The sequence below is a fragment of the Anabrus simplex genome, chromosome 1 (assembly GCF_040414725.1).
Source record: "Anabrus simplex isolate iqAnaSimp1 chromosome 1, ASM4041472v1, whole genome shotgun sequence".
In the NCBI taxonomy this organism is placed as follows: Eukaryota; Metazoa; Arthropoda; class Insecta; order Orthoptera; family Tettigoniidae; genus Anabrus; species Anabrus simplex.
Window position 1 is genome coordinate 1,728,382,953 of NC_090265.1, and position 15,228 is coordinate 1,728,398,180.

A 15,228-nucleotide genomic window follows, 5' to 3' on the forward strand; every position below is an offset into this window, starting at 1 on the left:
AAGTGCTCTCGACGAACACTCCTACTTACCTCTATTCTAATTTTCGTTTCCTTTCCTGATTCCATGAAATTAGTACCCGTTCTGGTTCCTTACTTGAAATTCCACTAAGTCGAACGAATTCCTACAATCATTCCTTTTTAGTTACCGCATCGAGACTCTGGAATACACTCCCAATGGACATTCGGCACCTTACTTCCTCTCATAAATTCAAATCTGCCAGCAGAAAGTTTTTCCTGGTAACATAAAACTGAGTTGTGTGAGTCATTGTGTGTATGTTGTGTGAATGGGTTTTCTTCATTTATTATTATTATTATTATTATTATTATTATTATTATTATTATTATTATTAATATTGTTATTATTATTAGTAATTTCACATTAATTGCTGTACTGATATGTAGGCCTAACTTACCGGTAGTCTTAGAATTATCTGTCTGTAGTATTATTTCATTTTAGAATTTCTATGTCTTACTTTTATGTTTACATTTTTAAATTCTGTTTATAGTGGTTAAGTGTCAGAGAAGGCCGTGAGCCCTAACTTCGCCACAAATGTAAGTCAGGAATAAATAAATAAATAAATAAAACTGGGCAACCATCCTCTATATAACACTAATCAGAGAGAAAAAATGAAAGGGGCCCGACACTTCGAAAAATGAAGATATCGGCCACAGGAAGACAAGGGCCACGAAGGGCGTGAAAATGAAAGACTCCCTAGCCCTCGAAAAACTAATAGCGTCGGGGTCGGAAAAGAACAAGAGTTGACTAAGGGAGGTCGGGTAGGATAGATGAAAATGAGGAGCTTGGCACAAGTAAGTGGAAGGAATGCCAGGACATAGCTAAGGGCCCCGTTGTCGCCAACCCACGCTCCATAGTTCAGACCCCTGGGGCACCTATTAGTCGCCTCTTACGACAGGCAGGGGATACCGTGGGTGTAATTCACTGCCCCCACCCACAGGGTATTTCAATCTCCGGCAGCGCCGGGAATCAATCCCGGGCCTTCGAGGACGGCAGCTAATACCACTAACAGTTACACTACGGAGTCGAACAATTGGGTGATTATTAATGTGATTCGATTCGCTCGTAGAGTTGAATACACCGAAATGGAGACATTTATCCCAAAATTAAAGTTTGTCCTGGTGAGTTCTTCATTGTGAAAGAGAAGATTAGATTTAGAGGAAATAGCCTCCCTTAGAGAACGTATTGTATCGTTTCTCTACGGGCTCTGGTAAATAACTTGCTCCAGGTTATCCCAGCTATTTCTGGGGTCGCTGGGGCTACCTAGGCTCATTTTGGTTTTTATGTGGAGTTTAACGTCAGATACCACTCCTGAAGCCACGTGAATTTTGAGGATCAGCCGGGATTCGAAACTTAGCCTTCAGGGTGGGAAGCTAGCATTTAAGCCATTGAGCTAATGAACCCCGTGAATGGTCTATCCGGATTAACAAGTACTAAATCTATTCTTAGAATAAAACACTTTCTTCCTGAAGCTGAACCCGTCGGTTTTTCTGCACAAGAAATATGTTTGTCTAGCTTCAGTACATCAATGCGAACGGCCGTAGCCGTGTAGAAACACCGGATCCCGTGAGATCTCCGAAGGTAAACAACATTGGGCGTGGTCAAGATTTCGATGGGTTGCCACGCGCTGTTGGTGGGGGGTAAGGGAATGGAGGAGCGGGAAAGAATTGGCCACCCTATCGTTTGTAAACTCTAGCTCAGGCACACCTCAGCAGAGGTTCGGACCTGCCCTTGGGCAGAATACACCCTTACCCTTACCTTAGTACATCAACCTCTTTTCGATGGACAAATCAGCTTTACGCTATTTGGTCTCCTATCAAACAATTGACAACGTGTTGGTTGATGACTTTACGTTGTTCCTTCCTAGGCCAAACAATACTGCTACTTCAGAAATATTGTAGTTTCACTTGGGTGGAAAGAGGAACTAACGGAATCTCGTACAATATTGTTTGAAAATTAGTTTTGTTGTATCTCGATAATGGCACTTGGCCTAGTTCTTCTTTGACGAGTTTTAGAAGCCATTCACTGAAGTTACATCTTAATTTTGGGCCACAGATCAGAATATTTCGAAATTGACTGGACAACAGCTGCTCTGAGACAGTGAGGAAGTGCTGCCAGGCACTGTCGAAAGTCCGCACCAGTTAAGGCGGTTTGTTGTTCACTATAAGTAACAGACCCACTGAAGAATGAGCGTAATGGGGAGCCTCTTCCCGAAGTCTGTCTCATTTCCTCTGATATTCTGATAGTAGTGTACGTTAGACTCGTATCTGTGAATTTTCTGTTGGCTACGTCATATCACTTCGGCAATTCTGCATCCATTTTGCCATTCTATTCTTATCTCTCGGAAATCTAAATAGTCTACCCCCTTTAGATGAGCGACGCTTACAATTTAGAGCGACACAATAATCCTAACAACTTCAGTCTCTTTGCACTGGATAACATGCAGGTGTCAGAAAATACAGCTCTAGAGTCTCAAAATTCTCTAATCTATCGGATGTATTTATTTTTGCACCGTTTATTCTATAATGCGTATGTGAACATTTCTCGTTAATCTTGCTTATATGACCACTGAAAACATAGTGGACGTTCGTTCAATTACCTACAGCAAGACAGCGCCTGCCCTTCTCCATGTTATTCTAGACCATGATAGAATATAACTGTAGTTGTGACATCTGTTGTTAGCCAGAAAAAGAACCGTGGTGTTGTCATCTCTGCATTCCAGCCGACCAACCGAGCAGAGGGAAGGTGGCTGCAGTTCTGCCGTGGCTCTACGCCTCTGTATTCGGGAGACGGAGAGAGGCTGGTCGACTGTCCTGAGCATGGTCTTCCGTGGTTTTTCGTTCTCGCGCACTAAGGCGAATGTCGGGACAGTTCCTGGTATACACTGGTCACGCCACAACCTTCCCACCGTCACCTTCACGGTAGCACATCTCCCTGGCCTGAGGGGTGGCGTTACTATCTAGGAGGCCCAACGTCCCCACCAGGGACGGAATTAAATCGTTCTAGTAGTACTCGTAGTATTAGTAGTAGTAGTACGAATAATAATAAGATGGATGTGGAGTGGGTCTCGGCCATGGCTGCTCCGACAGCTCTGCACTCCGACCAACCCAGCAAACGAAGTGTTCTTCCCCACCGTCGGCTGTCCTGAGAATGGCTTTCAGTTGTTTTCCGTTCTCCTGCACTAAGGCGAATGCCAGGGCACTTCCTAGTATAGGCCACGGCCACCAAACCTCTCACCTTTTCCACACATCTCCTTGTCCGATACAAATCTCCTGGCCTGGAAGACGGCGTCAAAGTATAGGAGGCCCACCTCCCTATTCAGTAGTAGTAGTAGTACTAATAATACCGTGCGGCTGTGAGGTTGCATCTGGGAGATAGTGGGTTTGGGTTCGAATCCCTGAAGTTTGTTTTCCATGGTTTCCCACTTTCACACCAGGCAAATGCTGGGGCTGTGCCTTAATTAAGGCCACGGGCGCTTCCTTCCAACTCCTAGGACTTGCCTATCCCATCGTCGCCATAAACCTATCTGTGTCGGTGCGACGTAAAGCCACAAGCAAAAAAAAAGTACTAATAATAGTTAAAATAAAGAATAAAAACATAGTTCTGGCACATACACATGTACGTTGCTTTCATCTACATCATATTTCATAAAAGTTCGATCCAGTGGAAGTTGTTGGCTGATTGTGTTTTAAATATAGAGATAATCAATATTCTAATACCACTATTAACCTATTCTTTCTTGTGATAATCCCCGTCAGGAAGTGGTAAAATTTAAACAACGAGATTTCCACTTCCGGAGATGCATATGGCCCTGAGGTTCACTCAGCTTTCACCAAAAATGAGTACCAGATTAATTCCTGGGGCAAAGGTGGTCGGGCGTAGAGCTAACCAGTCTACCCCATCACGTGCCGAGGTTAACAATGGTGGAATCCTTTACCTTCCACTCCTCCAAGGGCCTTCATAGCCTGTACGGAGGTGACTTTGCTATCTTGTAGTAAGAGATTTTTCGGCTCCAAATTACGTCTACTGCCCTGTATGTATTTTCTTTGATTAAATCTGGTTTAAGCGTAAGAAACACTGACGTTACAGTTAGCTAGACACGGAGTGAGTTGGACGTGAGGTTGGGGTCGAGCAGCTGTGAGCTTTGCGTTCGAGAGATAGTGGGTTCGAACACCTCTCTCGGTAACCACGATGACGGTTTCCCATTTTCACACCAAGAAGATATTGGTACTCCACCTTAATTCAGGCCACGACCGCTTCCTACCAACTCCTAGCCCTTCACTATCCCATTGTAGCCACAAGACCTATCAGTGTCGGTGCGACGTAAAGCAAATTATAAAAGTCACCTGGTCAGCTACCGGTTTATTGCCTTTCTAGATCTCATCTTAGGCAACACTAATTGTTATAGAACTCAGAACGTTGCTTCTACTCATTCGTATCGTTCCCTTTCTCACCCACGAGAATTCATCTTTCTCTCCTTTGTTGCCTTGCTTGCGCTAAAGTCCTCGCCGGGCCGACACCAAACGTTTATTGATGTAGGCTACTAGGTGTCTCCCCTGCCAAGACTATTTTATGTCGCAAGGAAAGGTTTCGATTCGCAAGACGATGTTCCATAAATTGATCTTTATCAGGACGTTGCACAAATGCAACGGCGATTCCGCCACATTTTTGACAGCAGTTTCGGTAAACGGTGGCAAGTGTCTATCAAGTCACTAACTATATCTACATCTGGTGCCTCTCCTACCTGCTTTACGGAAATCATGAATGAAATCCGTGTAACGTACTCCTGCCATAACCCTTCGATCTACGTTCTACAAGCTTCTCGAAATATCGTCGCATCTACGTCTCCATATACTCTGCAATATCTACATGTCTACTGGATTATATGTTTTCTACTGTTATTATTATCCATGTATTACCGTAATGGTTTAATAATATTTGGTGTTCACCCGTCTCTTCCTTCCCGTGTCTCACTACATACTGACTGCCATTCCGTGTTTACATTCTACGGTCTACGTCATCTGCTACGTCACCCAAAACTTCTCGAAATTACTGGGCTTCCTTTCTAGGCGTATATATAATGCACTGCCGTGCTCGTCTCACTAGCCTGGCATCGAATTGTATACAGAGAGAGAGAGAGAGAGAGAGAGAGAGTGTGTGTGTGTGTGTGTGTGTGTGTGTGTGTGTGTGTGTGTGTGTGGAGGCCACAGTCTTTGTGCGGCTTGCTGTATTCAAGCGGAAGTCTTTTCCGTCCACCTGGAAACATCGTATCGTCGGGACACTGGGTGAGCAAACACTTCACTTCTAATTTTGCAAGAACTAAATTCGCCCTTTCAGGCACTTGTCTGTTTATTCATTCTGATTATTGAAGCCTTATTTTGTGCCTAATCTGTTTCGATGTTCTATGGACTTGAAATTTTCACGACATGAAATGAAGATGAAAATCTAAAATTTGGACTAAGAGTGACCATCGTCGACATGATATGTTCAAACCTTTAAATAGCACAGTAGCCGGTGAAAGAACTCTCTCTAAATATTGCGCAGTCGGATTCCTGTTTTTCTTTCATCCTTGTTATTTTTCATCTTCCTCCTTTCCCCCACGTCCCTCCTTTGCTTGCGTTATTAGAGTTTTGTGTAACACCCTGGAAGTGTTAGTTTTTTTTTAAATCGTGGCCAATAATAATTATGGTTGTCATGCTAAAATGTTGCTTTTTGAAAAGTTTATCCTTGTTATCCCAAAAAGGAATGTTTTGAGTCTACGGTATGTGTAAATCGTTCTAAGGTTTGTGAGAAGATTTTGGGTAGCAGTTTCTTCCTTTGTTTTGGTTGTTCGAACTCTGTGGTCTTTAATGAGAGTGGGAATGCGTATTACTGGACTTCATCTATGTTGTCTCTTGGACATTTTTCAAATCCCATGATAATGTTTGTATGTAATTACAAAGTGAACTGTCTGATATATTCCATTATTCGAATTGTCGACTGATGGTCCTTTTTTCATTTCTGGTACCTATCACGGAAACCTCCCATTAACCCCACCCCCTCCCCAGTGTTGCTTCCTACCACTCTGCTCGTTACTGTTTGCTTTACGCAGAATCTTGGCCTCTTCAACCTTGTTGGGAGAATTGGTGACATATTCTCGCCTTTGCCTTGGAATCATCTTGTTTTTCAAACAGCGCCGATGCTAATATCATCATCATCATCATCATCTGTTTACCCTCCAGATTCGGTTTTTCCCTCGGACTTAGCGAGGGATCCCACCTCTACCGCCCCAACGCCAATGTCCTGGAGCTTCAGACTTCGGGTCGGGGGATACAACTGGGGAGTATGACCCGTACGTCGCCCGGGCGGCCTCACCTGCTATGCTGAACAGGGGCCTTGCGGAGGGTTGGGAAGATTGGAAGGGATAGGCAAGGAAGAGGGAAGGAAACGGCCGTGGCTTAAGTTAGGTGCCATCCCGGCATTCGCCTGGAGGAGAAGTGGGAAACCACTGAAAACCACTTCCAGGATGGCTGAGGAGGGAATCGAACGCAGCTCTACTCAGTTGACCTCCCGAGGCTGAGTGGACCCCGTTCCAGCCCTCGTACCACTTTTCAAATTTCGTGGCAGAGCCGGGATTCGAACCCAGGCCTCCGGGGGTGGCAGCTAATCACGCTAACCACTACACCACAGAGGCGGACCGATGCTAATATACTATGCCAAAATAATTTTATGTTGCACAATTGCGTTACATCCGAAAAGTTGTGAATTTCTCCACTACAGTATACTCCAGTGTACATCGGTGTGTAGATTGGAGGAAGAAATATAAACAATTCGAGATATGCTGATAATACAACCCTGCTGAATGAAACAGAAGAGCTAATGCTTTCAATTTTCCGCCTCAATGTTTAAGTGTAAAAAGGTCCTCTACTTCAATCTTAAAAAGACCAAAGTTATGACTACAATTGAGGTGAAGGATATCCTCCTCTTGGGAGTAAAAATCAGTCAAAGTGGACATTGCTCTCCTGAAATTAAAAGACGGAATTCGCCTGGACGAATCGCTATGATGACTATGTCTCCGATCTTTACGAGCAGAGGTATCAGTTTGACTACCAAGTACAGAAAAGTCAATGTGATTATATTCCTACTGTTTATGTATGGACGCTGAAACGGGCAGACAAGGAGAAGATCGACGTTTTTGAGCTCTGATGTTGGCAAAGACTCTTACGTATACCAGGCAGTGCAAAGTCACCAATAAGGCAGTTTTAGAGCGCATCAAGCCACTTATGTCATTTCTTGGTATGATTATGAGGCTGAGACTAGCATACATTGGCCACGTTATGCGAACAGATTCGTTGGAAAAAGCAATCATTCTAGGAATGATCAGCGATACACGAAGACCAGGTCGCCAGAGACTCGTTGTTTAAACACCATTAAAACACACACCACCAACTAAAGGAGGCAGTGTGGAACAGGACAACTTGGAGAGCAATTCATAGAATCGCCGATGGTCGGATTCGACTGAACGGATGACATCGACATACTCCAGGAATACTCCTTCGATTCAATAGCCCCTGTTTTCAGAGCCCAGACTTTTGATTAATTTTACTTTTCCTTGATTAAGCTGTTCATTATTTTTTGCCTAGCCAAGAAACCAGTATTACCATCTAGATTTGCGTGACATACATTTAGTTACCTAGATCGTTCCAGCTTTTCTTCCTTCATAGGCCACATTTCCACTGTTAAAGCCTGTAGCTCTTCTATGGTGTCATAACGAAGAGTAGTAATAACGTCCGCTTCCTCCTATCCGGTGTAAAACCAAATTTCAGTTAATATCAACAAAGTTGTTTTTTTGCTATTTGCTTTACGTCGCACCGACACAGATATGGCGACGATGGGATAGGAAAGGCCTACGAAGTGGAAGGAAGCGGCCGTGGCCTCAATTAAAGCATTTGCCTGTTGTGAAACTATGAAAACATGGAAAATCATCTCCAGGGCTCCCGACAGTGGGGCTCGAACCCACTATCTTCCGATTAGTGGATACTGACCACACGCAAGCGACTGCAGCTATCGAGCTCGGTTATTAACAAAGTATAGACACATAACGATACATAACAGTATATCTGTACTGCACCCATCATATGAGCCTGATTGGGGAAATCAATTAATTATATTTAATATTGGATGGAAATAGTCATGTATATTATTAAATTTATAAAATTATGGAATACTCAGGAGGCCAGTGTATATGAACAAAGAATCAGCATGAGCCCACGCTTCTTTTCTCTTCTGGAAGAAAACGCTATCTCTAAAAGGTAAACAATCCACACCCGGTCTGTTGAGTCAGAGCTGTAACTACGCAGTAGTAGTGGAAAATCCCATTGGAGAATGAGATAGAAAATGACGAACATTACTACCAGAATCCCCTTAATTGGGAATGGAATCGTCCATAAAAGTGAACAGCGAAAATATGGGATCCAATCAGGTTGCTCTATTAAAATAATTTCAAAGTTATCGGGATAGAACATTAAATTCATCTGCAATCAAGGCTAATAATTAATATGGATATTACAACAGCAGGATATTAGTAATGTGCAGGTAATTTTTGGACCAAACTAATGTATTAATGGAAATGGGAAATAATAATTGCGCTCTGAATCTCTGGGTAGCAACAAAGATGTGTAATCCCCGTCATCATGAAGTTGATTTGACAGCGCGTAAGAAGAAGTAGTCCAACCTACGCTATCAGTATAATACAAAAGGTTGCGAACAATTTTGCAATCACGCTACACCAACACATTGACATGCATTTTATGGAATAAATAGAATAAGTGCCTTACATTCCTTCAACACTTTACTAAGAAACGCGCTCCGCCGGGGATTTTTGTGTGTCAAAAGCACGTGTTCTTCCGCCGAGAAGTGATTCTACCACCTCAAAGCCCCTATCTTCAACCTTCAGTCATCTTCGAGAGAGTCGTCGTGCTAAGACGCGTGTCGGGCACTGCTCCGTACTTGTGAATCTTCGCAGTGAACTAAGTGTATGTGCTAATATATTCATGCGAAGTTGAGTCTTAGAAACGCCAGTTGCATATGAAAGTGCTTTGTAATAGTATAAGCGAACTAAATAATGGATAAACATACTCTATAAAATCAAATTTATATATTACCGACATAAGATTTTAAGTTACTTAATAACTGCAATGTTTATGATACGAGTTTAGTATGTTAACCAGTGAAGGGAATCAGACGTTCTAACAGGCAAGGAGATTACTTAAGTTTTGGAAACATTTTTCTTGTTTCTGTTCAGATCAGTCAGCTGGCGGACGGCTCTCTGGGGAAGAATGTACTTTCACTACCCAGTTCTGTGTCAAGGCTGAAAGCGAACCCTCGCGTTTAACTGTTCCTTTTGTCAAGACTCAGGGGGAGAGCTGACAACACCAAGTATTTCACTGCGTGTGAAGGAAACTAAAAGGGACGTCTAAGACGACAGACCGTATTAACTAGCTTTCGCATTTGAGCAGGGCGTAGGGTATGTACATATTAGGTGATTAGTGTTTTAATATTTTGTATCAGTGATACCATAAAAAATCGTGTGGAAGTGTGTTAGTGCTAGTTGTAAGTAGCAAGTAAGCAATATGGATACTTCAAGAAAGATGAAGAAACTAAATTATAGTAATATGGATCACTAATTCCCCATGACTGCTTCCTCAGACGGGTGACGATTGGTTGCTAATATGAGTACTATTATCATGTTATTTTATAGAATCTAAAGCATTTCTTTAATGTAATCTAGATGTAAGGTGCGCGAGTTGTAGATTTAGTAGACCAGACGGCACAGTCAATTTATTCACGATATTTTTGTCGCAATGCTTAGATATTATTATTATTATTATTATTATTATTATTATTATTATTATTATTATTATTATTATTATTATTAATATCAAGATGTCGACATTTCAGATTATTGGTAATGATCTTTACGAGTGTATGAAGCACAATTTCAGCTTGGTGTGGTGTCGTAAGCATGTTTATTTTAAAATATTTAAACGATTGTCGCCTCTGAATTATTATTATTATTATTATTAATATTATTTTGTGTACAGAACAATATACTGAGGTATGAGGGTGATAATGTAACTAATGCTATAATTATAATCTATGGGAGTCACTATCATAATTTCTGTAAAGATGTTGGTGGTCGTGATTTCTTTTCTTACATTTTTTTAGCGAGTACCGTAATAAATAATTGGGTGATTAACATTAATATATAACTTATATTCATTAGATTAATTTGTTGTTGAGTAAATAACTGCGATGTTGAGTGACGATAACATTCTGAGATTTTGTAAGGTCCATATGTAACCGAACTATGTGATACATGACGTTATTCTGAAAGGAAAAAATGAGAGATTTATATGTATATATTAGCAGGTTGACTGGAAATAAAAGAAATCAGCGAGGCAGCTGAGATGTAGTGAATGCCGGAATTATGGAGCCGAAGTGATTTAATATTGAAAAGTAGATATGATGTTGAGCCAGTCAAAAATATATTACGTACTTGAAGGGACCTAATGACGCTATTACGGGTTAATTGTGACACAACATCGATTATTGACGAAGAATTTATGGAATACGTTTGATTGCCACTGAAACTTTGTGTTGGCGCATGGTGCACACCCAATAAATTTATTATGAGTGCTTGGTATTGCTCACTTTCAGGAACTGCTTTTTGCGGGACACTACGTATTATTATTATTATTATTATCATTATTATTATTATTATGATTATTATTATTATTATGATTATTATTATTTTTGTTTGTGCTACGATCCTTATAACGACATGAACTGTATTTCATACTGTCATTGTGCGTTATCTTGAGTAAGCCACGAGAATAATTGGTTATGGTCGTGGTTAATGGTTATTTCAGCGAATTAATATTATTTGGACGCTGAAATAGACCAACAATTATATGAAATAATGGTGTTAGCTTGAGATCATATGATATTTTCTTGGAAGAATCTATGGTGGATATTGATCTTTAATGTACATTTTGTATATAATTAATGCTAGTTTACGTGTTAGGCTATTATCTTTGGCTGTGTATTTCGTTTGGTGTAAATAGTAGGATAACTTAGGAGCTATTTTCTTAAGTGAGAGAGTATATTCTCTTTAGTGTAATGTAGAATAAGGTATGGTAAGACTCGCGCACAATATAAAGAAACGCTTTAGATTCTAAAGCAACAACAACAACAACGCCCAAAAATATTATATGTTACTGAACTGTAAGATTTTTAATTAACATTTATGTATTCTATAAAGGAGCATGGGGTTCAGTAACTATTTGATAATACATTTTATGATTATTATTATTTTGGAAAAACAAGTTTTAGGCAGTTGATGTCTCTTTCTTTACACAGTGAGCAAGTTTATTTCTTTTGAATTGTAACATGTAATGGAAAATATTATTTTAAACAAAGAAATTCCATAAGTTCTGTTAATGAGAGTAAAGAGTAATCACCAATGGTATAAATTAGTGCAAAGTGAATGTTCTGAGTTATAGATTGCATATACACAGTGGTAACGAGTTATGGTGGACACCAGTGCTAATTTTGTTAGAACGATGATCATTATGTTATTATTATTATTATTATTATTATTATTATTATTATTATTATTATATGTCATCACTAAGACTTTCCAAAATAATATAATGAGGAGGCATGTTATCAATCTTTCAAAGCAATTAATTATGCATTTTATAAATATAATTACCATTTAATTAATTAAAATAGTAACCTATTTATTTATTTACGTAACTTCTGTAATACTTTATTTTCGTCTTTTATTGAGTTTGATGGATGATTATTAGTGCTTCTGACGATTGGTTTTAGTTAGCCACTGTAACTTCATTTAGATAAATTTATTATTATTATTATTATTATTTTATTCTTCTTCTTATTATTATTGTGGTCCACCTATTACTACATTTTACATGAACACTATTACCCTGTTGGTGTATACATTTACACAGGCATTTATGGATTTTTAGGAACAAATCTGGTAGTTAACCATGTATATAAATTTGATAATTATCGAATTAATTATTCCAAAAATTTATCAGTGATGTGGTAACGCATTTATTTTGAAAAAATTACCCTTTTGGATATTGTAATAATGTAACACTAAGATATCAGTTCAAAATTTACATCACATTGATTAATATTTAATTGATTATTTTCTTCATTTTTCTTCATTTTAATTAATAAAATGTTATACACAAATTTTATAAAAATCAGTCTGTGTCATGATTTATATAGTTAGTAGACTATCCTTAATGAACTATCCCTATGCATCCCTATGCGACGACGGGGACTGATCGCGCCTGGGACAGAGATCTCACATCTTCGGCAAGTACATTTTTAGGGGCAGCCGTGGCAATAATGGACACCTAGTCAACACCGAAGAAGCTCATGAAGGGTGCATAGGTAATATAAATAAAAGTTTTTCTGGCGCCCAACGTGGGGCCAGAATGTCGTATATAGGTTACTAGAATGGTAAGTCTGTGTAGGATAATTAGAATGACCAGACTGATACTCAGAACCTTCACAATTATATGGTAAAGATAAACACTGTGTAAAAGGTAGAATTTCACTGTATGTGTTATATATTATATAAAATAAATGTTAGTTGTATTTATTCTTTTTACGGATAAAATGGGTTGTTGTTGTTGTTGTTGTTGCATGTTAGCAGCTAAGTTCACTTAGTCTTAGGAGCAGCTCTTTTTTATGAATACTATGGTTGCGACGCCAGAACAATGGGAACAATTGGTGGCAGGTATTTACTTGCTAAATACCAAACTGAAAACTGTACAGAGTGAAGTGAAGGAAGGTCAGGATAGATTAGAAAAACGCTCAAGCAGTGCTTAAGGCAGAATTAACTGAAAATCTTTCGGAAAAATTAGAAAATACTCAGGCCGTGCTCAGAGAGGAACTCACTAAAAACTTAACTGGAAATCTTTCGGAAAAATTAGAGAACACTCAGACCGTGCTCAAAGACGAACTCACTAGGAACTTAACCGAAAACTTAACAGAACAGTTGGAAAACACACGCACTGCGTTGAAAGACGAATTTTCTGAAAAATTAGAAGACACGCGGGTTATGTTGGAAACACCTGACGATAAAATCTCTCATAGTCAGGGCGAACTGAGGAAAGAATTTTTGGATAACCAGGAAAAATTGTTAAAACTTTGTGAAAGTAAAAAGGCACAGACTGAGCAGGAATTACACAGTTTAGCTGTCGCGCACAAGCAGTTAATTAAGCAGATAGGTGCTGTAACTATATCATTCACCAATAGCTTACAGGAAACCAATAGGAAGTACAGGCACAGTGTGAGAAGATGTCCCAGAAAATTATTACTGTTGAGGATAGGGTAAATGTGATTGAGACTGAGACGCGCAATAATCTCAGTGTGGCCACTACAAAGGTTCAGGAAACCATGGAAAGGCTAGACCAAGGACTGAGAGCTGTGGAAGCCAATCGTGTGGCAGACCAAGAGTCGGTTACATAACAGTTTGCTGGGATAAAACAAGATATAGTATAGTGGCAAGCGAACATGAATAATAAATGGGAACGATTAGATATAGATCTTGTCCTTAGTGAGGAAGGCGTACGAAAAGAGGTGAAAGAGGCTATGAGTAGTGAGTTGCATAAACTACAAGTGCAAAGCGAAAATCTGGCAACATTAGTTAAATTTGTGTCAGAGGAACAGGCCGAGATAAGAAACAGATACATCAAACCGGGACGAAACCTAAATTATCTGATACTAATCCTTTCCGTGTAACATTCATGAATCAAGAATCTGCTAGTCAACCAGTCTCTGCTGAAGGCTGACAAACAGTCGTTACACCGGCTAGTCTTATTAATGTACTCAAAATCACACATGAGCAACCACGGAAGTTCAATGGGAGTAGTTCATTAACTCCAAAAATGTTCTTGTGGGATCTCAGGGCTTACTTCAAAGAAATGCAAATACCCGAAGAAAAGAAGTTGAGGATTGCAGAAAGATACCTTGAAGGGAGTACAAAAACGTGGTTCATTGGATTCCGATTTTATTCGATAATTTTGAGGACTTCGAAACGGCCTTTCTTAATCGTTTCTGGGGAACGGATGCGCAACAAAATTTGAGACTTGAATTATATTCAAGGAAATACTATTCAACTATGCATACACGCTACAGTGATTATTTCCTCCACCAATTAGTTAAAATAAAGGAATTAGACAACACTCCGTGTCAGCAGGAGCTAGTACAGGCGATAGTAAAGCAATTTCCTCCCGACGTTCAGCGTATGATGATCACAGCTAAGGTACAGAATCCGGAAGAAGCTGAGGGAATCTTAAGGCAGCTTGATAATACAATAAATTTGAGTCTGCCTAGGCAAGCGAAAAACGTAGAACACAGGGCATTCGTCTTAGATGCTACAAAATCAATTAGCAATCAAGAAAGTAAATATCAGGCCTCTGGGGCTATTCCAAGACGCAGGCAGGAGGAAAGAAAGGGAAGAAATGGTCGAGAATTCTATGAGGATCATCAATATCGACAGAATTATGATTATCCCAGACCATACCAAAGAAGACAATAGAATAGAGATCATAATCGGCATGAAAATAGGAATCGAAGTCGTCCATATCAGCGTTACGGCCAGCGAGAGAAATTGAGCGATCGTCAAGTACAGAGACCTGGCTACAGAGAACATGAGTACCGTGATCGTGAGAAGAGAAGGTATGTGCAGGAACTTCAAGATCAACGAGAAGAACAAGAGAAATGCAAGAAAGCCTTGGATAGACGGGACCTAAATCCTGATATTACCGGAGCAGAAAGTATAGAATTTCAGCAAGCACGAGAGCAAGAGAACAGGCGTAAGCACTTTTCCTATGTAATGGCCTCTAGCATGTTCCGTCCTGCTCTCACTCCTATGTCTGCTTGCAGTGGCCGGTCCGACTCGATGGCTTCGCAGCAGTCAATCCATACAACAGGCTCCCAAACTCCAAATGGTGTGCCTTGGTGGACGGCGATGACGTTGACATACAAGTTTGAATGTAAGGCTGATGAGAGGTGTTGATCAAGGTCTCTGCTCATTGTTCCCCAGACCACAATATCCTCTGCAAATGGCAGTAACTTCGTCGCACTCTTATCGTATAATCCCTTTATCTCCTTACAATTTGGTCTACT